This window comes from Hibiscus syriacus, unplaced genomic scaffold (assembly GCF_006381635.1).
Source record: "Hibiscus syriacus cultivar Baekdansim isolate YM2019G1 unplaced genomic scaffold, ASM638163v2 tig00112000_pilon, whole genome shotgun sequence".
NCBI lineage: Eukaryota > Viridiplantae > Streptophyta > Magnoliopsida > Malvales > Malvaceae > Hibiscus > Hibiscus syriacus.
In genome coordinates this window covers 654,014-680,307 of record NW_024063235.1, presented here as the reverse complement: position 1 = coordinate 680,307, position 26,294 = coordinate 654,014, and the positions used below count along the sequence as shown (strand labels likewise).

At 35.4% G+C, this 26,294-nt stretch overlaps 1 pseudogene; it reads left to right on the top strand.

Moving 5' to 3' along the window:
• The first annotated feature begins 367 nt into the window (after window positions 1–367).
• LOC120174038 lies at window positions 368–25,557 on the top strand (annotated as a pseudogene).
• The last annotated feature ends 737 nt before the right edge of the window (window positions 25,558–26,294 follow it).

Sequence of the window (26,294 nt, the reverse complement as noted above, 5' to 3'; positions counted from 1 at the left end):
GAGCGATCCATTTTTCATTTGTATCGATACAAACCAACAAGCTAAGTTTACCGGTTGCCAAATTTTTAATATTTCTTCATGATTTAGACCTACTACATTATTATTACTCAACATTTCCAGTAGCGCTAAACCGAATATTGTAAATATATTATAATGTATCCGGTAACGCCGTATATTAGCCCGCCTTTCCGGAGATAATCCCTATATATATATATATATATATATATATATATATATCATTTCCATTTTTTTATAGAACTATTACTTTGTTCTTTGTTTCTAGTCCTTTCCTCCTCGTGTTTGGTCCGTACAGTTTCTAGGGTTTTTGTGTAATAACATTTTTAGAGGATGAGATTGTAATGTCGGGGTTTATTTCGTGGGAGTAGAGGGCAAGTGAGATAGGGGAGTTCATTTTAGGGTAAAATATAGTAATGGTTACTGAATTTTTTTAAAGCTTTCATTTAGATCCCCCAACTTTTAAAATTACAATACAATCCTCCAACATTAGTCTGTTTGTAATATGGTCCCCGACATAACCGGCCATTTGCAATATGGTCCCCGATGTAACGGCCGTTTGACGTCGTTACACTGCCGTTAGTATGTTTGCAATATGGTCACTGAACTTTTCAGGCGTTTGCATTTAGGTCCCCAACTTTTAAAACTTGCAACATAATCTTTAATTTTATACTAAACCCCAAATTCATTTTCGATGTCGAATTTCCTTTTTCGCTTCTATCTTCTCATTTTTAGCGTAACTTTTCAGTCGGGGGTGCATGAAAAATTCTAATCTAACTTTGAATTATGTGGAGGTGTTGACTTGAATAAGGGTCCATTGAGAGAAGACTCGACCAAGGGACTATCGGGACCATCAACGATTCAAGGTGTAATGTTAGATACATGTCATCTCAGGTGAAGCATAGATGTTCGATGAAATACTTGTGAGAAAAAATGGGATTAGAAATGCAGATTTGACAAATACTACTAAGATGAACTAAGTATCATTGTTGAAAGTCATAACAAAGCTGAAATTATTTTGTATAAATGGCATATAATAATTTATTCGTTTAATCCTTGTGGTTAAATATTTTCCATCAGATGATCAAATATAATAAATTCCAAACAGCGCATTCACCTCTTAGTCTCTTTCGCAACTCGAAAGGCATCATGACAGGGTCAAGTAGCTGCTCCCAATATACTACCCTGTCATGATGCCTTTTGAGTTGAGTGCATGTAGAATTGTCTTCTAAAGCTATAATTCAATACAATTCAACTGTAAAATTTCCAAAACATGTAAAAAAATCCAATTCGTTCATGATATATCAGTCACATAATCAACATTAACTTATTAAAAAGAATACGAGCTCAAATGACGCCAAAAACCATAGGTTAGATCAATACGATTCCCAATAAACTAGTACCAACAGTCTCTCGGATTGAGCTTGGCGATTTCACTATGTCGTTACTCACAACCAATTCCCTGATTTAAAGAAAAAAAAAACAAGAAAATAAAAAAAATAGCCTAGGACCCTATTTCACTTCTTTTCTGATATATTGAATATATTTCATAAGGAGTACTACAAGTTTTGATTAAGAAGAAAGAAAGAAAATTAGTTGGTTTTGGTTCAAAACTAACACTGAATATCCATATCATTAACATGCAGTTCCAAAAACATAAAAAATTCAACAAAAAACATACAATGTGAGCTGAAAATGGGAAAGTGCGAAAGAGGAAAAGCTTACTTCCGGATAGCCCAAAAGAGAAAATAAATACCTTCTTGCAAGTGAGGGGAGAGGCTAAGAAATAAACGCAATCGGTGTTGCGTTCCAGCAATTCTTCCTCCATATTTTCCTTGTAAATAAAAAGCTGAAAGACAGAGAACTGCTTGAGTTTACAATTTTATATGGGGGAAAATTGAAGAACAAAAACCAAACGAGAAAGCATGTGAGCGAAAGAGTATGAGAGGTGAATGCGTTGTTTGAGATTTCATTATATTTGATCATTTGTTGGAAAATATTTAACCGCAAGGATTAAACAAATAAATTATTATATGTCATTTATACAAAATAATTTCAGTTTTGTTGGCGACTTTCAACAACGATACTTAGTTCATCTTAGTAGTATTTGTCAACTCTGCAATTTTAACCCCATTTTTTTCTCACAAGCATTTCATCGAACATCTATGCTTCACCTGAGATGACATGTATCTAACATTACACCTTGAATCGTTGATGGTCCTGATAGTCCCTTGGTTGGGTCTTCTCTCAATGGACAATTATTCAAGTCTACACCTCCACATAATTCAAAATTTCCCATGCATCCCCGACTGAAAAGTTACGCTGGAAATGAGAAGAGAAAAAAGAAAAAGGAAATTTGAGATCGAAAAGGAATTTGGGGTTTAGAATAAAATTGATAGGCATGTAAACAAACTGAACGCACATGAGCGGATGTATATTCATGTTCGTTCATTTAAAATAAACGAACACGAACATAAACGAACAAATTTTTTTTTGTTCGTGTTCGTTCATTAAGGAATATAGCTTGTTCATGTTCATTAATTTAAATAATAAATGAACATAAACGAACATGAACGAACGAACATAAACAAACACAATAAACGAACAACACAAACAAACAAAAAACTTATTCGAACACAACAAACGAATGTAAAAAAAGTAAACAACAAGAATAACATTTTAAAAATCATTAATATAACCTGTAACTTTAGAGTTAATTTGTTCGAATACGACAAAAAGTACATAAATCATAAATAAGCTATATGAACAAAATAAAGTCTTAAAGTTAATTTGTTCAACAAAACAATCTTCTTGAAATCCAAACAACTTCAATAATCTTCGTAACATATTCAACTTGCCCTCTAATCGAACATAAATGAACAAACATAAATGAACGAACATAAACGAACATATAATCGAACGTTCACGAACGTAAATGAACGAACGAGCCATTTATTCATGTTCGTTCATTTAATAAATAAATGAACATAAACGAACTTCCCGTCGCACGGTTCATGAATGGTTCGTTGAACGTTCAGTTCATTTACATGCCTACAAATTGAGGATTGTGTTGCAAGTTTTAAAAGTTAGGGGACCTAAATGCAAGCGCCTGAAAAGTTTAGAGACCATTGCAAACGTACTAACGGCAGTGTAATGACGTCAAACGGACGATTACGTCGGGGACCATATTGCAAATGGACTAAATGTTGGGGGTTGTATTGCAAACAGACTAAATGTTAGGGGACTGTATTATAAGTTTTAAAAGTTAGGGGACCTAAATGAAAGCTTTAGAAAAGTACAATGACCATTACTATACTTTACCCTTTTTTTAAAATATGGCGGCTGAGAGACTTAAAGATTTGAGTCAGCCGATTGATGTCTCGTTACTTGACGCTACCGTCGCAGCCTTTTATTGCACCGGATCTAAAGAAGAGGTTCGGTCCTTTATTTTCCTTTTAAAAAATATGCTCTCTATATTTTCTTTTTTCTGTTTTCTGTTTTCATTACTTCACTCTTGAGTGGGAATGGGCGAGTGGATGTGTTTCGTTGGATGTTTCGTTCCAAGAAAGTAGGGAAGAGTGTGGGAGATTTTGGTTTGATAAGGTTTAATTTAACTGATCATTTCCTTCAAAGTGGAGATGAGTTTAGGAGATGTTGGGGTGCATGATAGATTTTCTTTTTCTTTTTCTTTTTGAATTACCAGGTGTTGAGAAATGTGGTTTGTTCTTTTTACATTATGGCTTTAAATTTCCTTCATGTTTGCCGTATAATGTGTGAAATTGAAGTTTATTGCGGTTTTCGGAGGTTGGAGGAAAGAGGGGGGTTAGACCTAATTAAGACTTGAGCGAAAGAACCTTTTCTTTTTGGGAAGTGCCATATATTTGTCGGAGTAAATCTTTTTACTCAATTATGTATCATATTATTAGCTGACCCTATTCCCATAGATATGGGATAAGGGGAAGGTAGGGTAGTAGGCTGCCCCCGACGCCAGGTTGAGAGCAGCTTCCGTGAAAGACCTCCGTTATGAATTGTCCTCAGTGGGACTCAATCCCTCAATTATGTATCATATTAAAATGTATAAAATTTTAATTAAGATAACTTGTAAAATATCTTTCCATCTATTTGAAAAATAAAGGTTGAAGTTTTTTAGCTGAAATAGTTTCTAGCTTCAGGACGTGTTTGGAGTTTAAATCTTGGGTTTTGGTCCTTCTCCATTGATAGGCTTTATATTGAAATAGAATAATTACCATAGACGTAAAAAGAAAAGGGTGATTTGTCCCTTATATTTCTGTTGCCCTGACCAAGTTTTTAAAATCTCCGAGTGTAAATAGATTTGGAGAGAAATGAAACCAAATATTGCTTTGTTTATTGTTAATTGATTGATTAATATGCACATTAAATTCCCAGATAACTCATTTAATTTTACCGGGACTAAGCAACAAGAGAGAGTTTGCCACCTTAAATGGAAAAAAAAGAATGGTGAATTTCATTTTGTTCATTTGATTCTCTATTAACATATAATTTATATTCTCTTTTCTTCTATTAATCTAATGAGCTGAGCTGATAAGGTTTATGCATCTGTTTTATTCTGCTTTGGTATTTCTGTTGTTAGATATGTTTAGTTTGGTTGTTCAAGCCTGAGAATTGTAGAAGGAAATGGATGTCTATGACCTGAAATCTGTAGGTTGTTGACCTTGATAAATCCAGGAATAAGCAAATTTTGTCTAGTGTTGGCCTATAAACTTTCTACTTAAAACAGGCAAGTGGCAATTTAAATCTTTTTCTGGAGTTAAAAGTTATTTTGTGTATATCTTTGACAATCTTTCTGAAGTTAAACTCAATAGTTAAACCTACTTTTGGATTTAGGTTTTTAATATGGTACCCTTATTTTAGGAGCAAGCAAAGACCTTTGAATATTAATGTTTCCTGAAACATTAACAACTTCGAACTCTATTCTCTACCCTCTCAAAAGAAAAAAAAAGGAGCTCTAAGCCTAGCCTAAAAGAAAAATCCCAAGTCTGGCATCTCATTTCATTTCAGTGATACTTCTGATTCCACCTTGTTTGTTGAGCATTAGTTTATTTTTTGGTTGCACTACTGTTAAAACTGATTATCATATAGTTACTACATCTGTCATATTTCGAGAATTTTTTTAATATGACGTGTTTCTTTGGCCTATAGTTATGTTTTGTCTTGGTCTCTACTCTATATCCTCTCGAAAGAAAAAAAAGAACTCTTAGCCTTGCCTAAAGGAAATATTTGAGGTCTAGTATATCATTTACATTTTCAGTGATACATCTAATTCCACCCTGTTAATTGAGCATTATCATAATTTTTTATTGCAATACTGTTTTTTTATAGGAATAGGAGACCTCATTAAAAACCTCCCTCTTAGTTGGCTCTTGTGAAAGAGGCAACTAGCGAAAGGAGGAAAAGAGTGCCTCTTTTTATTAATAACCCATAATTACATAAGATACAACTTACATAATAAACATCCCTAGATAAAATACATAACACTACAACAACAGAACACAACACCTCAACCAATCCCCTCTTTTGCTAGCTTGTCTGCTTCCCAATTATAACTCCTTGGAATCCAATTAATAATAATACCCCTAGCAGATACATAGGCCCCAATTTCCTCAACCAAAGAACTAAAAAACGTTAGGGCATAAATAGGTATCAAGATCCAATCCACTGCTTTCCTACAATCACTCTCAAGGATAAGTCTTCCCTTCATTGCCCACTCCGATGAAAGAAATACATCAATTCCATGCTTAATAGCTTTTAATTCAGCAAACATAGGAGGACCAGGTCCCACAGCCATAGAGAAAGAGGTTAAAATATAACAGTTGGAATCTTTCAAAACTCCTCCAATTCCTCCCTGCAGTCCATCCCCTCTCACCGCCCCATCAACATTGAATTTAAAGAAATTATGAGGGGGCAGAGACCAACAAATAACCTTCTTCTTCTTAGATAGCTTAGTATGGATTCTGTCCGCAAGCGATGGATCCCCTATTAATAAATCAGCCTGAATATTAGCAAGAGGGAATTTAGCTAAAAACCATTTAGCCAGCCTAAATCTGGTTATAAAGAACAAAGATGAGCTATCAAAATTCCAGTTTTCAAATACCATCAAATTCCTCGCTTTCCATAGTGACCAAAAAACTACTCTAGGGATAAACTTCCAGATGGTAGAGTACTCCCTAATATAAGACCAAGAACAAAGTAGTTGAATTGATACTAAACTGTAGAAATCTGCCATAGGAAAGTTTCCACTCTAGGAGGTACCAAACCATACCAAACCCACTTCTTTCACTGAAAAGTATCTCCATTTCTTCTTGAAAGATCCATTCTGCATGACTTAACTGAGAACAAACCATCACCATTCCCCGACCACCCAAGGAAATCATCTAATGATTCAGACAGGCGAATATTATTAATCAAAAGCATTAATGACATCCACTAATCCAATTCCCAGTCACATAAGTTCCTCCTTAACTGAATATTCCAAACCCAACCATTATTTTCAAAGCACCCAAAATCTGCCACTTTTCCTTTTTTATTGTTCGATAGAGCGAATATCCTAGGGAACTGACTCTTTAAGGAAGAGCCATTGACCCAAACATCATTCCAAAATTCAATTGATCTACCATTCCCCACTTGAATCTTCGAATTGGACCTCAAACACTCCCCTATCTGATCCTCTTTCTCATAATTATTCAAAATACTTCTCCATATCCATGAGTCTATATGAGAAACGGCATTGCATATGGATAAGGATAAATTATTGACATTAAGCTTGCAACACAATAATTTTTTCCACTGAGATTCTTTCTCGTTTGCATACTTCTAGACCCATTTCCCTAGCAATACTCTGTTAACCAATCTCAGGTCCAAGATTCCCAAGCCATCCTCGTCATAAGGTTGACACACCATATTCCAATTTATCCAATGGATCCGTTTCTTGGCTTGTCCTTCACCCCCAAAGAAATCTAGCCATTATAGAGTTTAGTTTCTGATTTACCTTCAACGGTAATTTAAAGATAGAAAGGTATAAAATAGGTAAAGAGGACATCACCGATTTCACCAACACCACCCTCCTAGCCATCGATAAAGAGGAAACTTTCCAACCTGCTAGCCTGTTGTACACTTTCTGCAGAACTGGCTCCCACAATACTTCTGAATTTTTTATTGTACCTATTGGTAAACCAAGATAAGTCATAGGAAAAGAACCCACCCCACAACCTGCTTCGGATGCCCAATCTTTCACAATGTCTTCTTCCAAATTAAATCCAAATAATTTACTCTTAGATAAATTAAGGTGAAGCCCTGAAATTAGACTAAACACCCTCAAAACTCTCTTTATATTGAGAATTTGAGTTGAAGAATCTCTGCAGAATAAAATAAGATCATCTGCAAACTGTAAATGAGTCAAATTAAATGGATTATCCTCATTACCGATACTAAACCCTTCAAAAAGACCTAGATTCGCAGTCTTACACAACATTAAAATCAAGAGTTCCCCAACTATGTTAAACAACAAAGGGGACAAACTACAGCCTTGCCTCAACCCCTTGCCCATATGAAATTCTGCTGTTGGAGAACCATTAACGAGAACTGAAATTGAAGCAGAAGAAATACATTACCGAATCCAAGAAATCCATATCTCCCCAAACCCCATGATTTTCAATAATCTCAAAATAATTGGCCATTCGACTAAGTCATAAGCTCTACGAAAATCAATCTTGAAGACAACTCCTTTCCTTCCTTTTTTCCTCCAAAAGTCTATGGATTCATTGGCCATAAAAGCACAATCAAGCAGCTGCCTACCAGGGATAAATGTAAACTGCGAGGGGTTAATAAGATCTTTAATAATTGAAACCAGCCTTTTCGATAAGATTCTGGAAATAATTTTGTATAAGGTACCAACTAGGCTAATTGGTTTATAATCTTCAATACCTTCTGGATTAAGTTTCTTTGGAATCAATGTAATAAAAGTATGATTGACCCTCTCCCAACTCCTTCCTCTATGAAAATCATTCACAAACTTCATAAGATGATCCTTCAAGAAATGCCAGAATTTCTTAAAAAAGCCCATCGTGAAACCATCTAGACCCGGGGCTTTGGCACTGTCCGAGTGAAAAACTGCTTCCCACACTTCTTGTTCTAAAAATTTGACCTCCAGACCATTCTTCTGCTCCTCTGTTAATTTCATGAATTTGAAATTTATTTCTTCCACCTCTAACGTAGCTTTAGAATTGTAATTCTTCTTAAAATAATCATAAACAAAGGCATTCAACTGATCCGTGTCTGAACATTCTTCATCAGCAACTTTCAATGACGAAATAGAATTTAGTCTGTTTCTATTCATTGTTGTTAAGTGAAAAACCTCGTGTTCCTATCCCCATCCTTGCTCCATTTCAATCTTGATCTCTGTAGCCAAATACTCTATTCTCTTCTCTGCAGCTTCCACAATTTGTTTCTAGACATTATCAGTATATCCCTTTCTTGCATTGAAATTCCACTGTTTTGTAACTTCAGTTCCAAACCATTTATCTTACCTTCTAATTATGAAATCCCTTCAGATATCCCACTTAAATTCCTATTATGCCACTTCTTGATCTGTTGTTTTGGTCCTCGAAGTAAAGAAAACATACCCATTCTACCATTGTCCATCATAGGGTTAGACAAAATCTTTTTAACCAATCCAGCAAACCCGTCTTCCACTAACAGGTAATTGTAAAATCTAAAAGGCTTCGGTCCCCAATTATTGCATTCTTCTACTAACACTACCAGATTGTGATCCAAGAGGGATTTGGGTAGCATTTTCTATATCACTTTTGGAAATTTGTTAAGGAAATAACTGCTAATTATAAACCTGTCAAGTCTTACCCAAGTGGGAGAATCTCTATTGTTGCACCAAGTAAATCTTCCTCTAACTAACTGAAGATTCATAAGATTAGTGTGTTGTACAAAGGATCTAAACAAATCCGTGCAATGTTAATTTTGAGATACTCCACATTTCTCCTCGGTATCTAAATACGCATTAAAATCTCCCCCTATGCAAACTGGCTAATTTAGACCTTGAACAAAGCACAACAATTCCCTAAAAAACTTTTCTTTATCCGCCTCTAGTGATGGACCGTATACATTTATGATAACACACTCAAAATTAAGCAACTTGAACTTCTCTGACAACGCCATGAATCTGTTCTGGATATGTTCTGCTGTGACCTCAAAAATGTTTTCATCCCACATAAATAATTGTCCACCAGCTGAGCCCTCGGCATGATTAAAGCTACCACCTTTCAAAAGATTACCCCCTAACTTCCTCCATAGACCTGAATGGAAAACATTCAGCTTTGTCTCCTGTAGTAAAAGAATAATCGGCTTATCTCTATTAATAAGTCTGGCCACTGCTCTGGTTTTTTCTCTTCTTCCTAGACCCCTAACATTCCATGTTATTATTTTAATCTTTGACATTAGAAATAATTGTCATACATACCAACACAAACAAAAAATAATCATACTCCCCGTGAAGACCCCTTCATCTCCATCTTAAATATCTCTTCCTCTAATAGATGATGACCCTCTTTAAAAGTAATTTCCAATAAATCATAGATCTCTCTAGTTGCAGCAGCTTCGTTCCTAGCTTTAACTGAAGGTTGAGAAGACTGAGATGACTCCCTATCTTGATCCACCAAATCCCTGACCATTCTTCTAACAACCCTTCTATAGACTCTATTATAAAAACTGATAGCCACTTCACTATCTGAGCACATACTCCCTGAGCGATGAGGAACTATTCTCAATATCCTCTGATTCATCTTCTTTTTGGTAGGGAGTATCCTCTTATTCTTAATTATTTTTGGTTAAGAACTACACGTCACATGATTGATAACTGGAACTGGGTGATCCTTCTTTGCTAAAATTTAACCCACCCTCATCAGTTTTGAGTACTTCCCTCGTGATTCTCATAATTCTTGATCCTTAAAATTGGAATTGATACACTTCCCTCATTTTGACTGCATTGTTTATCCTTTATAACCTTCTTCAACTTCTTTAGTCCATCCACTTGATCATCTGATCTTATATCCCTTTCTGCATACTTATGGGTCTGAAAGCTACATACATGATCTCTATCCAGACTTCTCTGGCCAGTAGACTGAACTATCTCCACTTTGACACCCTGTTCACTTAGAACCACTTCCATCTCCCCCTGCATATTCTCCTTAATCACCCCAGCCTCTCCCTCGTCAACAATATTCAAGGAATTTTCAGAACAGGGATTGGGTTGTAGAATAAACCTTTTCCCAACCCATTTTATATTGTAAGCAGGCCCATTAGGAATCAGATTCTTAATTAGAGAACCAACTACCTCATTATCCTCTGACTGACCAAAGTCAACCTGATCATTTGAACCCCTCAATCCCATGCCCACATGACTTCCTATCTGGTTAGTCCTATTCTCCAAGAAACCTGACAGCCTACAATTTAAATTTTCTACTGTTGACTTACCTGATGGGACTTATCCCCCACAAACTCCATTCACACTATTGTTCTGCCTATTATTCAGCCAATATATGACTTTGAATGTACCATCGTCTGAGAACTCATCCTCATCTGTTTCCAAAGAAGGACAACTCCCAACCCCTTCCCTAGACAAGACATAACCACTGTTACATTTTTTTGAAATTTTCTCCACCATCTTCCTCCCTGCTTCTTCTGATTTTTTCAAAACAGATCCCATCGAAATCTTAACTTTGAAGGATCTTCCATAAGAACTAATCGTAACCGTCTCAGGGACATCATAAGGACTTTCCACCCTGAGCAAAACTTTCACCGACGACAGGTCCGATCTGGTCACTGATTCCTCCTTAAAACAAATAAAATCACCCCACCTCCCAGAAAGTTTTTTCACGAATGACTCATTCCAACATAACAAAGGCAATCCATACAACTCTATTTGACAAAGAGCCATCGGAACTCCATCCTTGTTCAATACTGGTGCCAACCAGTCTAAGCACAAGAGCAACTCTTTCTTCTTATTCATCCATACGTGAGAGAACTCCTCAACTGAATTGAATATAATGATACATGTATTCCATACGTAACCCCATCTTACAATATGAACTTCTACCCCCTCCATCTCCAAAGCTTTCATTAACGAAACGAGATCAAAAGAAGGTTTCATTATCCCTGTTAATGATCTCTTCACCCATTTTGAGTTGTCTGATGGAATATGCATCTCCCAAATGTTCCTCACAGCAGGAGTATTCTTCTTAACACCCTCTAAGTTACATTCAGAATTTATTACATCCTTATATGATATACCGTCTCTCATACCTCTACCCGACTCAAACTTCCTTCCAGTATTTGAAATATCCCTTCCCTCTGACTTGATCTCCACCATTCTCTTCCCCATATCCTCTTCTATCCTCTTATCTTTCTGATACATAGCAGCCCCAACAGAAACTCTCTTCCCATTAAACCACTTCCCATTCACAAACTGGATTGTTTTCTTCCTACTTTCCTCCTCATCAAATTGAAAAAAAGAAAACGTCGAGGACTTATAATTAGATTTATCTAAAAATCATGGAATAAAAATTCTCAGAATCTGACCATAAGGACTAAAAAATCCCTTAACACACGTCTAGAGACCAAGATTATCAATGAACACAGTCTATTCCTCCACAGAAGAAATGAATTTTTCCAAATTTTCTCTAATTATCTCTCTTCCTAGCACACTCATTCTCTCTCTGTGTGTAATGTTATTTGCACTACTGTTAAAGTGATTTATTTATGAGATAGTTACCACAACTATCATAGTTCCATAATTTAATGTATCTCTATGTATTATTTTGTGTATGACATGTTTCATTGGCCTATTGTTATGTTTTGGCTTGGTTTTTTCATTATTTGATTTTCTATTTTTTCTTGATTATGCATAACATCACAGAGAGCACAAGCAGATCGGATCTTACGAAATCTGCAAAATAATCTTGACATATTGCTTCAAGTTATGTACATACTGCAACAGACAAAGAGCCTGAATACCAAGTTCTTTACCTTACATGTCGGTCAAAATGACTATTTTCTATATGTCAATAAGATCAACTACACCAAACTAGACTGAGGGAGCTCTAGTTGACATTTTTATGTTGTGTGTGGTGCTTGTACCTATAATTTGGTCTTGCTCTTGTAGCTGGTTAGTTGATTGATAGTTTGTGAACTTTTTATAATAAATGGCTAGAGCTTTGCAAATTAGTACTAGAATGTGAAGTCCTCCATTTAATCTGATGATTTTGAGGAGCTTTTCTTGTGCTTGTCTGCAGGTTCCTGAAGGTGTTATCAAGTATCGGTGGAATGCATTGCCTGTTGAGCAGCGAGATGGAATGAAAAATTACATTTCTGAAGTCATTGTTTAGGTGAATCTAAAAATATTGCACCTTCATCTCATTTTATTCCTTTCTCCTCTTTGTATTATCATTCTTATTTCTTTTTTCCTCTGCTAGTTGTCAAGCAATGACGCCTCCATTCATGCAGAAATGTTTTATGTCAACAAGCTTAATATCATATTGGTTCAGGTATAACTTATATTTGCAAAAATGCTTTTCTTAAAAGAGGACATGATGTCTTTGGAGTTAATTGAGTTTGTGACAAATTACGAGGCCTGTAGCGGGATGTTCATCTGTCTGCCCTTTTTGTTATTTATTTATATTTATCAATGACAACGCTTGCTAGTTATAAGATCAAAAGTATTGTTTTGATATAATTGATGGTTGACCTAATGGTGAGCCTCAACGAATTTCTTCTTTGAAGGTTTCACAAGAATTACTAAGTAGTCCAAAATCAGAAAAGATAAAGGTTACAATAATTTTATCATATGAAATTGTTGTCTACAACATTATATGCTTGTTGGATGTGCATAACTTAAAGCATGATTGGCCTGCTAGATGGAAAAGCTTCATTCTTGATATTGTTGCTGCTGCGAAAACTATGAAACAATATGAGAAAATTACATGGCAATATTGAAAGTAAGTTTTGTATTAGTATTTCTTAGTAGTGCTGGTCACAGAATCTGATCTTAACATAAGCTTTTGATGTTGTTAGCTTTTAAACGAAGAAGTTTTTGATTTCTCGAGAGGTGAAATGACCCAACTAAAAATCAAAGAGCTGAAACAATCTCTCAACAGATGAAACTATTGTTCTTATTCTGAGGTATCAGGGTCATACTTCTATGGATGCCAATTTTGGGATTTCCTTTTATGGTTTAGTTTCTAATTGATAGATGTTGTCATTCTGTGCTATTATATATCATCATATGTTAGATATCTCTGAGTCATTTGTTCCTGTTGTATAAATTTTCTATATTTGGATTGAATAGTCATATGTAAATAAGTTTTTTCTAAAAGATATTTCTGATTACATTTCTAGCACATCTTTCTTCCCTTGGATATGTGCCACCTGATATTTGAGGATATGACATGTTTTGGCATTATGAACTCACGGCTTGGGCATAACTTGGTAACATTTATTGAAAATAGTTTAAACTGTAATTAAAGAACTAGTCTAAAAAGGAACAACGCTAAAACAACATCGAGCTTCCTAAATATCAAGTTTATCCTTCCCCTTTAAGCTATGTATATCCTGTTAATTTATTAATTACATGTAAAAAATTGTTAAATGAATTGTAATCTAATGAATGAAATTTATTATTGGTTAAAAAAAGAAGAAAAATAAAAAAAAAAGAGTTGAAGGTCTCTTCTTACCATTCTACTGTTATTTCTTGTATTCTCCTTGATAATCTGTATTAAGCAATATAAGATATTATCAATGGTAATTTTATTCTTCCGAACATGTTGTATGTTTTTGTACAATTCATCTTGCTGAATGTGGTTGTAGAAACAGAGTTTTTCGGCTTTGGTAAACAGAGTTTTCCAGGGTTTTTTTATTATGAAATTATTTTTATTCAAAGAATAAATAAATTTTACATAAGAGGTTACATGGGATTTTTATATACATGAATTAGAGACCTAGATAAGATAGGAGTAATCTTTTCTACAAATTAGGAGATAGTTTTTTAGATAAGTTAGGATTTAGAGTTTAACTTAAACACTACTTACACTCCCCCTCAAGCTGGGGAGTAAATATTGTGAAGACCTAGCTTGGATGTAATTTCGTCAAAGGTAATCCTTGGAATTGCCTTGGTCAATACATCTGCTAGTTGGTTTTGTGAAGGGACGTAGTTTAGTTTCATAGTTCTGCCATTTACTTTTTCAACAATAAAGTGTCTATCGATCTCCACATGTTTTGTTCTGTCATGGTGCACCAGATTCTTTGCAATGCTTATCGCAAATTTACTGTCACTCTGAAGTTCAAAATTGTTGTTGTCGCACATCTCTAGTTCAATTAAGAGTCTTTGTAGCCAAATTCCTTCACACATTTCGAGTGCTATCGCCATATATTCTGCTTTTGCACTGCTTCTGGAGACTACTAATTGTTTCTTGCTTCTCTATGTCACTAGGTTTCCCTACACAAATAAGCAATATCCCGTGGTTGACCTTCTATCTGTTAGTTCTCTAGCCCAGCTTGAATCTGAGAAGATTTTAACTATTTTGTCTTTATGTTTTATTAAAATCAACCCATGTCCTGGTGTCATCTTTAGATATCTTAAGATTCTATTAACAGCCTCCAAATATTCTTCTCTTGGATCATTCATGTATTGACTAACAATGCTAACAGGAAAAACAATGTCAGGTCTAGTTAGAGATAGATAAATGAGTTGGCCAACTAGCCTTTGATAATGTTCCTTGTTTACCGGGTTTCCATCTTTACTCAATTTCAAGTTAACTTCCATAGGAGTTTCCGAGGGCTTACAATTAGTCATTCCAGTTTCAGAAAGTAAGTCTAGAATATACTTTCTTTGATCTATGACAATTCTTTCTCGTGATCTCGCTACCTCCATGTCTAGGAAATATCTCAGAGTTCCCAAATCTTTGATTTCAAACTCTTTTGCTAGTAATGTCTTCAACTTCTCAATTTCTACCAAGTCATCACCCGTGATAATGATATCATCAACGTAGACAATCAAGATTGATTTCTTATTATCAGGAGCAGTTTTTATAAACAGAGTGTGATCGGATTGACACTGTTTGTAGTTGTCTTGTAACATTACCTTCGTGAATCTATCAAACCAAGCTCGAGGTGATTGTTTTAGACCATTTAAGGATTTCAGTAATTTTGTTGAAAACATTTTGATGTTTCGATATAACAAATAAAGGACTATTGAATTTTAAGATTTTATATTCAATTTTAAATATTATATTCAATTTAATTATTCGAATATTATAAATATTACTCTAAGTTTTCAAATATCATTTTTACTCCTTACTTAAATGAAAAATTGTGATTTCACTCTTAAACTATTTTTGGAACAAATTTTATAAAGTATTTTGAACCATAATTGAGTCAAAATTGAGTTTTAAGAAGGGTAGTACTGATACCTCCTTGGACGGTATCGATACCCCCAAACATAAAATACAAAAAAGGTATCGATACCCTACAAGGTATCAATACCCTTATATAGTAGTACCGATACCATGGTTATGTGTACCGATACTACTTACGTGATTTTGACTCTGAGACAACCATCGAATGCAAAATGGGTACCGATACCATGAGAGGTATCGATGCCTTTAGTTTTGTAACGGTCGAAATATTTGAATTTTATACAGGTAGTATCAATACCCCTATGAAGGAGTATCGATACCCATACGCTCTCAGCAGACTTTTCAAATGGATTTCACACTACAACGGCTCTATTGACTCTATGATCATCCCCAACGTCTAGAATTGATATGAGGTGTATTTAAACAAGTCTTGAAGCCATTGGTGATTAAGAATTGAGAAAACAAACAAGAGAGAAAGCCTTAAACATCAAGTTTGAGCAATTCAAGCCAAAATCCATTCAATATTCATTTTCCTTTCAATAACACAATTTGTGCTCAATTGTATTCATTTTTTAGTGTTCTTTCTTTGTTCCATAATTGTGCAAACATTTTACCTTATGAGGTTTTTCTATAAGTTTGCAAAGTTTGTAATTTTCTCTTTGAGAAGAGAGTGCTCAAGAATTTGGGGTATAATTCTTGAGGAAGTTGTAAGGTTACTTTTTATCCTCAAAAGAAAGACAAATTAGTGAATTTGTGGAAAATCCTTAGTGCGGATCGCTAAGGTAGTGGACGTAGACCTTGGTTGAGAAAGTCGAACCACTCTAAATCATTGTGCAAATTATTTAAGGATCAGAACAAGCATGTTCTATGCTGGAGTCCTCCTCCAGTTCATTTCTTTAAGATGAATGTCGATGGGGCTGTGAGTAGTGTTGGGATGATATGTGGAATAGGGGGTATTCTTAGAGATTGGAATGGTTATGTTCTTATTTCTTTTTCAGAGAATATTGGTAGTAGCCCTCCTCCTATAGCAGAATTGAAAGCCATAAAGAAAGGCATCGACATCTTTCTCTCCTCAGAATGGGTGTTGAAGGGTAGGCTGATTATTGAGAGTGATTTTAAATCAGTAATGGATTGGATTAAAGCTCCTTCTTCGGTTTCTATTTTTCTTACAAATCTAGTTAAAGAGATCGTGTCTATTGTTTCAGATAAAGAGATGATTGTAAGGTTGATACCTAGGTGTTGTAATTACGAGGCTGATAAGCTAGCAAATAAAGGGATTGGGTGATTGTAAGTTTTGTTTAGTTGTTTTGTGTGTTTTAGAGAGCAATTGTAATAGGGGATTGTTTAAGTCTTATGTAATTGGTTTATCAATAATGGTTTGAGGTACTTTTTTCATCCTTTCGCTAGATGGTTATTGCCTAAGGGTAAAGGACCTCTATGAGGGGGATTTTAATAAGGTCTATTATTTCTATAAAAAAATGGACAAAGGCAGTACAACCAAAGACACGAAGAGAAACATAAGAGGTAAAAAGGTTTGAAGTGAGGGAATTTAGTAGAAAGGATATCCCGTGGACACTTAAAGGCAAGAATCTTACTAGGAAAACGATTGATTAGAAAAGTAGTTGTTAAGAGAGCCTCACCCAAAGGTATTTTGAAACATTAGAAGAAAAAATGAGTGCTCGGGTTACCTCAAGAAGATGGTGTTTTTATATTCGGCGACCCCATTTTGTTGTGGAGTGTCGACACATGAAGTGAGGTGGACTATTCTGTTTTACTGTAAGAAGGATCCCAATGACTGAGAGAGGTATTCCCCACCATTATCATATTTAAGGATGCCAATTGAACTTTGGAATTGTGTTTCAACCATTTTGTGGAATCGTTTGAAGATGGTACAATAATCAGATTTGTCCTTCATAAGAAAGGTCCAAGTGGTACGAGAGTGGTCGTCAATAAAAGTAATAAACTAACGAAATCCATGTAAACCTGTAACCTGTGAAGGTCCCCAAATATCGCTATGAATTAAGGAAAAAGGTCTAGATGAGCGAGACAGAGAAGGAGGATAAGAACTCCGAACGTGTTTTGCAAGAGAGAAAATGTCACAAGAAAATGATGTGGGATTTTTATTGATAAATAATTTGGGAAACAATTTTGCGAGATAAGAAAAACTTGGGTGACCTAACCTAAAATGCCATAACACAATGTCGGCAGACGCATCTATGGGAGAAACTGAAACAAAAGAAGAGATAAATGGTGCAGGTGAGTGGTTGGGAACAAGAGTATAAGGAGGAGCATCAAGGATGTAGAGTCCACCACGACGCCTAGCATTGCCAATCACCATCCCCGAGGTCAATCCTGAAATTCACAATAATCACGAGTAAAATGAGAAGTACAACCCAAATCGGTAGATAATTTGCTAATCGAAAGAATATTGCAAGTCAAACATGGAACAAAGAGAACATTAGACAGAGTAATGTGGCTATTAATGCGAATTGAGCCACTGCCCTTAACCGGTGATATGGAGTTATCAACAGTACAAACACTACATGAGAAACCATTTTTTTGAAATATGGAAAATAAACTAAAGTTACCCGTCATATGATCACTTGCTCCGGAGTCAACAATTCAAGAGACACACCCTATTGAAGGGGATAAGAAGGTAAAAGGAGAACTACCTTCACTAATAGTACAGGAAGACTTGGACGAAGAAGGATATACCATGACTGTCAAGGAATTGAGAGCTTGGGATATGTCGCGAACTAGCAGGGAACACTGCTATAAGTGACAGTCGGAGATTTGAGGAGATCGACACTAGGATGAGTATCGAATGGGTTGTGCGACATTGAGACAGTGTTGGCCGGACAGTTACCAACAGTGGCATAACAGGTACCAAACAGCGGCAGAATAGGTATCAAACAGTGGAACATGAAGGGTTGCCGTTGTGATGAGGGCAGCACTGGACTGGCGGCGTGACAAGAGCAGTACGGTGAGGAGAGCAGCTCTGCAACATAAGTGGCACTGTTGTGGTTGCGCAACAAGGAAGACGATGTTACGAAGGGGCGGTGCTGCAAAGAGGACAGTGCTGCAAAGGATTTCACAATTGGAAGGACGACAGTGAACAGAAGGCACACTGTTAGTTGGAAGGATGACGAACGACGGCGGCAACAAGGATGGGATCGACGTCTGCGTCTGATACCATGTAGAAACAGAGTTTTTCGGCTCTGGTAAACAGAGTTTTCCAACTCTAGAAAACATGATTTTTTTATTCTGAAATTATTTTTATTCAAAAAATAATTGCATTTTACACAAGAGGATATATGAGATTTTTATATACATGAATTGTAGACCTAGATAAGATAGGAGTAATCTTTTCTACAAATTAGGAGACAGTTTTTGAGATAAGTTAATATTTAGAGTTTAACTTAAACACTACTTACAATGGTATTTGTTTTCTGAAGTGAGTTTCAACTCATTCATGAGATATGCTTATATGTACTATCAGCTTCTATGAGAATAGAGCTTATACAGGCTACGCTATCTACTTTGCATGCATTTCTTTCAGGGATTCCTCTGGGCTATATTTTTGAATCAACATTGGTAAATAATTCTTGGTCCTTCAATTGACTTGGCTGTCAAAGTGTCAATATGTTATGCATGTAACATTTGTTTTGATGTTTTTTTTTCATCTATTGTTGCTATCATTTGTTTAACCTCTGATGCTGTATTTACATGTCTTATAGCTGGAAACTCTCCTAAAACTATTCCCCATTCCATCTTATCGGAATCTCAGCCTCCAATGTCTAACAGAGGTATTTGTTTATTTTAATAAATAAGGTTTTCCTAAACGAATAAAACTATATTGTTGTCATTCTAAAGAGGTGGAGCTTTATTTTATATTTATGGTCAATTGCAGGTTGCCGCCTTAAATTTTGGGGACTACTATAATGTGCAGTATGTTAAGATGTACAATATATTCATGGTCCAGCTGCAGGTGTGCCAGCATGTTCTTTATAAGTTCATTGAGATTTGCACTTAGTGCTTGGTTTTCCAGATTCGTACATTTCTTTTTGGTTTGCTATTTTTTATTTTTTGGGCTAATTAGATTTGATGTTGCTCTTCTTCATTGTGATTTTTTTCCTGTGGTCAATATATGTGGGTATCTCTTGCTATGTTTTTAGACTATTCTGCCATCGACTACAAACATCCCTGAGGCTTATTCACATGGAAGCAGTGAGGAACAAGTATATTTTATGTTAGGTGGCTCCTATTTTATATTTTAATATGCTTCGAATTTGTCTAATAATAACATTTTTTTAATATTATTACCCCAGGCATTCATTCAGAATTTGGCACTGTTCTTCACTTCATTCTACAAGGTAAGCTGCCAATGAATCAACAAAGCTCTTTTTATCATAAGGTGAAACATGATTGATGAGTGATACTAATTTAACACCCCTTAATTGGGTGATGGTTTCCTATATGCATTTTGATTCAGAGAATGATCCAAATTACAAACATTGTTGTTCAGATACATGAATTTTTGTGAATTCTTTTTCTTATATTGTTAAGGTATTGGATTGATAAACTCTAAAATGTCTCCAACTAGTTGCAGTTAATGGTTTAGGTGATTTATGTTACTAAGTCTTGTTTTCAGTTTCATATTCGAGTGCTAGAGACCACACAAGACAATATTTCTGCGCTGTTAATGGGTCTGGAATACCATATCAACATATTTCTGCGCTGTTAATGGGTCTGGAATGCCTTTATTTGTAAATTATTTCTCATATATGCTTGTTTCCTTTTTTAACCTTTCTGAACTTTGTTTCTAATGTATGATGTTGCCTGTCGTCTGGTTCAATAGGTTTGCTTGGACTATTGGAACTCCTTTGTCTTGGAGCTATTTGATGCACAACATAACATGGATAATCCTGCAGTAACCGCAAAATGATGGGACTGCAGGTATAAGAATTATTTATTCTACTTGAAGGATTTGCTACAAGCTATTTGGAATGCAGAAAAATTACTCTGAATCTCCATTATCACTCTAGTTTTATCAATTTCTATATGCATTAAATTTGTTACGGTCCCTGTAGGATCTCATTTGAATAGGACTTCGTTGGCAAGTTGTTTTCTTCTTTCGCCTTCTAGCTATGATACTGGTCAAAGGGAGAATCCACCTCGAGACTCCTTTGGGAGAGAGTCACCTGATCTCTATTTTGGGTTTTAAATACTTATTTTTATTCAATATCGAAAGGTCTCTTATATAGAGGTTACATGGAATAACAGACTTGATTAAGGAAAGTCTCCTATTAAGGAAAGACTTCTAAAGCAAGAAATTTAAATTAAGTCTACTACTAAGAAAAAGCTTCTAAGAAAGCAAGAAATTAAAATTGCAATATAATAAAATCCAGTTAGTAATATTCTGCTCACTGATAGTGATAAACCTGATATTTCCTAAAATAATAATATTCTTTTTCCTAAAAAGATAATTTTCTTTTCCTAATAATTAACGTAACATTACTCCCCTCTTGGAAAGAGAGTTTGTTCCAAAGCTCGAGATTGCATGATTTGCAATTTGTTACTTTGAATCTGGCTTAAGGTCATCTTGATCTGCCACCTCTGACCAGAATAATCGTTAAATAAGGCTGGTCACAACTCACAATTATAACAAAGACCCTTAGACCTTAGTTCAAGCATCTCTACTTGATTCAATCTTCTGATAATTGATGGGTTTTCTGCTTTCGAGTTGGATACTTGATTATGCCAGATTGTACTTTGAAGGCCAATGATTTTGATTAGCTGTTTTTTTTTTTTTGTATCAAAGTTCGAGCAAGATTCATAGCTTGAACCAAATCCTATGTTTCTGCATCTTCACATCTATTTGAATTGAATCCGACAGTTAAAAAATTAAGGTCAAGGGTGTCAAAAGCCCTCATTAAGGTCAAGGGTGTCAAAAGCCCTCAAACTTTTGGGGGAAAAATCAACCAAGTACCTGAATCTCTTTGTTTGCACCCAATTAAGCTCCTATACTTAGAAATTTCATTAAATTACCCTTTTGACCTGCATTGACTGTTAAATCTAACAAACTTTTTTGGGATCAATTCCTTCTATCACCGTTGTCAATCCCCTTTCTCTTATCGGAGTTTGGGCTGAGAGTCAACATTGACATAATGTTGTCGAAATTTGACCCTATTTCAGCCTTGAACTCGGCCAATTTTCTCACGAAATTGAGTTACCTTTTGTTCCTAGCTTTGAGGCCAAGTTGTTATGGTCCTGGGAATGGGATCTTGTTTAAATAGGAATGCATTGGGAAGTCGTATGCATGTTTCGCCTTCTAGCTATGTTTTCGTCAAAAGGAGAATCCACCTCAAGACTCGATTGGGAGGAAGTTGTCATCTTGATTAAGGAAAGAATTCTAAGGAAGCAAGAAATTAAAAATTGCAATATAATAAAATCCTGATAATAATGTGCGAATTGTAAGGCGGATGACCTAGCAAAGCTAGGAATTGGTTAAGGTGGTGTTTTGTTGTAGGTTTTCTTAGGAGATTTCAGAGATGTGCGAATTGTAAGGCGGATGACCTAGCAAAGCTAGGAATTGGTTAAGGTGGTGTTTTGTTGTAGCTTTTCTTAGGAGATAGTTTCTGGTTAAGGTTCTTATGTTTGTTTTGGATCGGTTGTACTTTGAGGTTTTGTTGATTGCTAATAAAATTTTGTTTTTCCTCCGTTGAGATACTCTTGTATTTTGATGGTTATGAAGATGATTTTTAAGGAGACCTCCCTTTCTTATAAAAAAAAATCCTGATAAAAATGATCTCTCCTAGAATAATAATATTCTTTCCTAGGCCTGTAAATGAACTGAACGTTCAGCGAACCGTTCATGAACCGTGCGGCGGGAAGTTCGTTTATGTGCGTTTATTTATTAAATGAACGAACATGAACAAGATTTTTTGTTCGTTTAATTAAATGAACGAACATGAACATAGGTCTCGTTCGTTCATTTATGTTCATGAACGTTTGGTTATGTTCGTTCGGTTATGTTCGTTTATGTTCGTTCGGTAATGTTCGTTTATGTTCATTCATTTATGTTTAACCCAATCTTCTTAAATCAATTTTGGTGACCAATTTGTAAGTATCTTAAAAATATTAATTAATCTGATATTCTGATAACCAACTCCATAATTAACCCAATTTTATTTGGAGATTAAATCCAATATGTTAACCCGTGAGGCACCTCGCACCTATATTCAGTCCCTTTTTTTTCCCAAACCCTAGTGTTCATATGTAATCATGGACCACTAAGATAAATGTTATAGCGTTAAATTAAAGTCGTGTGAATCATTTAATATCTTTAAAAGATCGATCAAAATATTTGATATATTTAAACATTTCATCAATGCTAATCAGCTTTTACGCTATTTATCACTGTAGATTTGGTTGATTTGTATTGTCGACTATTTTTCATGAAAAAACAATGGAAGGTAGGGTCTCCAACGTTTATGTTCGTTTATGTTCGTGTTCATTTATGTTCGTGTTCGTTTATGTTCGTGTTCGTTTATGTTCGTTTATTTATTAAATGAACAAACATGAACAAGTTATATTCCTTAATAAACGAACATGAACAAAAAAAATTTTGTTCGTTTATGTTCGTGTTCGTTTATGTTCGTTTATTTATTAAATGAACGAACATGAACATACCTCCGTTCGTGTGCGTTCGGTTCGTTTACAGGCCTATTCTTTCCCTACTAATGAAACCTAATAATTAATGTACCATCTTATAGCTTTTATTTTTGCCTTCTTCTCATTAACATCTTCCCGCTTCTCTGGGTTTCTGTCTGAGGATATGCCAACTGGACGTAACTGGTGTAGGAACAGGGGAACACCTCTTTTGGCCCTCAGATCCAGCAATGATATATGTTTGAAAGTGTGAAAAAAAAAACATGAACCACTTTTCATGTTTAGACAGAGGAGTTGTTAGATAAGATCTCTCTCTCTCTCTCTCTCTCTCACACACACACACACACACATGTTTTCTACATTATATGGAGATTGATATTAAATTGTATAATTCTAGATACACTATGGTAGTTTGTTATTATTGTTGTAAATAGATGTCGAGCCACTACGAAATTTTCCTGTTCTAGATTACTGTGGAAGGGTCACACATTTCTTGTCAATGAATTGAGTCTAGCAGGTGCGTATGCTTCCTGGCATGGTTGATGGCCTTGGTGCCCAACTTCTGCAACGACGCCAACTTTATGCTGCTACAATGTCGAAGTTAAGAATGCTCATGATCTGTCGTATGGCTAAGCCTGAGGAGGTTCTGATAGTTGAAGATGAAAATGGCAATATTGTTCGAGAGACGATGAAAGATAATGATGTTCTTGTTCAGTATAAGGTGATAAAGATATATATGACCAACTTTCCTGAAATCTAATTCCCATTTAGAAAGGCCTAATCTTTTATCCCCCTTAATAATTGTGGACAGTTGGATTGAAAAATGGATTTTGGTTTCTTCTTAAGAAAGTTCTAATCACGTTCTTTTTGAAATTATTTGTATGCTTCACCCAGTAAGATATATTGCAGGTGTATTTATCTTGTCTGAAGATGCCCGTAAATTAAATTTTCTTTTATCTTCCCAGCACTATGCGGCAAGCTGTATTATACCGACAACTAATGTTTAGAAGTTTTTTCCGGTTATTATCTTATATATTTAGTAGTAGTTGTTTTCTCCTGGTTTATATTGTTGATGGAGCTATATGCTGCAGATTATGAGGGAGACTTTGATCTATTTGTCTCACCTAGATCATGAGGATACTGAAAAGCATGTATTGTGCTATGAGACATTAATTTTCTGCTCTCTTAAAAGATGTTATGTACTGCTTCTGACATTATTTTCCTGAGGTTGGGAGTGTATTGTGCTAAAAACAATGAAAAGGGGTCCTCACTTTCCCTTTATCTTTCTCTAAACAACATAGACCTCTCATGGGGGTAGCCTGGCCCATACGGGCCAAGCCTTTGATAAGGCATATTCAAATTCATGTTGGCCTGGCCCAAATTAATAGTTAATAATAAATATTATTTTATTTAAATTTGATTGTAACATATATTAATATAAAAAATCTTTTAGTATTTGATTACTTATTAAAATAGTAAAATGGGTTGACCTGGTTGGCGGAAATTGTTACTGGACAAGGAAATTTAATACTTTTTGGGGCTGCAGCCCATTCCATGGCGCATCAGAGAAGAATGCTCTCTAGTTTTGATAACCTAGGGAGACTGAAGGTTTCCACTATAGTTCAGTCTTGGATCTTAGTATTTTCCCCCTCTAGGCATCTTAAGCATCAACTATATTTTATTCATTATTCTTTCTCTGAAGTTCATGGAAAATTTTAAATTATATGATTAAATTTTGGTTTGTTTCATTATCTATGTAACACAGATGCTAAAGAAATTGAGCAAGCAATTAAGTGGTGAGGATTGGACTTGGAACAATTTGAACACATTATGCTGGGCAATAGGATCTATTTCTGGCTCTATGATGGAAGAACAGGTATCCTTTACACCAAGAAATGTTAGCCATTGTGCACGATGTGATTTGTTGCATATGTATATACTTGCATGATTTGCTAACTGCTCTTACATGCATCCATAGTACTGATATATGTTAAAATGTTTGGTGTTAATGACAGGAAAACAGGTTTTTGGTTATGGTCATTCGTGATTTGCTGAATTTGTGTGAATTCACTAAAGGGAAAGACAATAAGGCTGTTATTGCTAGTAACATTATGTAAGATATAGAATTTCACGAGTATTTGTAAACTATTAAATAGTATTTATAGATTATTTCAAGCACGCTTCATTTCTCTTAGAATCCATGCTTTTATTTCTGATGGCATGGCTATTTTTTGGTCACCTTGGCATGTGGTTGTTTGTGACATCCGGATCCTGAAGGATCTTATTTACTGCTTGTTTTCTGCATGCTATACTTGAAAAGTATTGATTTATTGTTTGATGGTTTTATTGCAGGTATGTTGTTGGACAGTATCCAAGGTTTTTAAGGGCTCACTGGAAATTCCTGAAAACTACATAATTCTATTGTTGCACAACTAGATAAAGAGATACCCTGCTACGTAAATCAGTGGATGCAAGAAGGTCTCCGATGACCCCTGACTCCGGAAATTCACTCCATTTTGATAAATCCATTGTTTGTATTGAATCCATCTTGTGACGTCTCCCACCGATGATCAAGTTATAGTCATCCGTAATCGATTGCAAGATACTCATAGCCTGCGGTCCGTTGGATTCGTTTTACATGCATCACGTTGCAAACATTACTAAATCTATAGCACTTGGTATCTCTCATATATCAACATCCAACATCATGGATTCATGTCATTTACATGGACTTCATCAGTAACGAGATGGATTGCGGTCAGCTTCACCCCTGGACGTAACATTGTTTTAATTGTGTACATAATCTTGTTGTTGCACGACTAGTACGGATATACTACAATTTAAATCCGGGGATGCATGAAGGTCTCCGATGACTATAGCTCAGGAATTTCGCTCCAGTGCGATAAACCCATCGTTTGGACAGAATCCACCCCATAGCGTCTACCTACAATGATCAAGTCATAGTCACCCATGATCGATTGAACGATCCTCGATGCTTGTTGCCCATGATTCGAAACTTGTATTATATAATTTACACAGTAACCATGACTCGTCGTTTTGCATCCAGCATCGTGTCCCAATCTATGACATTCCTACGTTCTTCATCAGCGATGAGATGGATCATGGTCAGCTTAACTTTAGGGTCACGGGTAA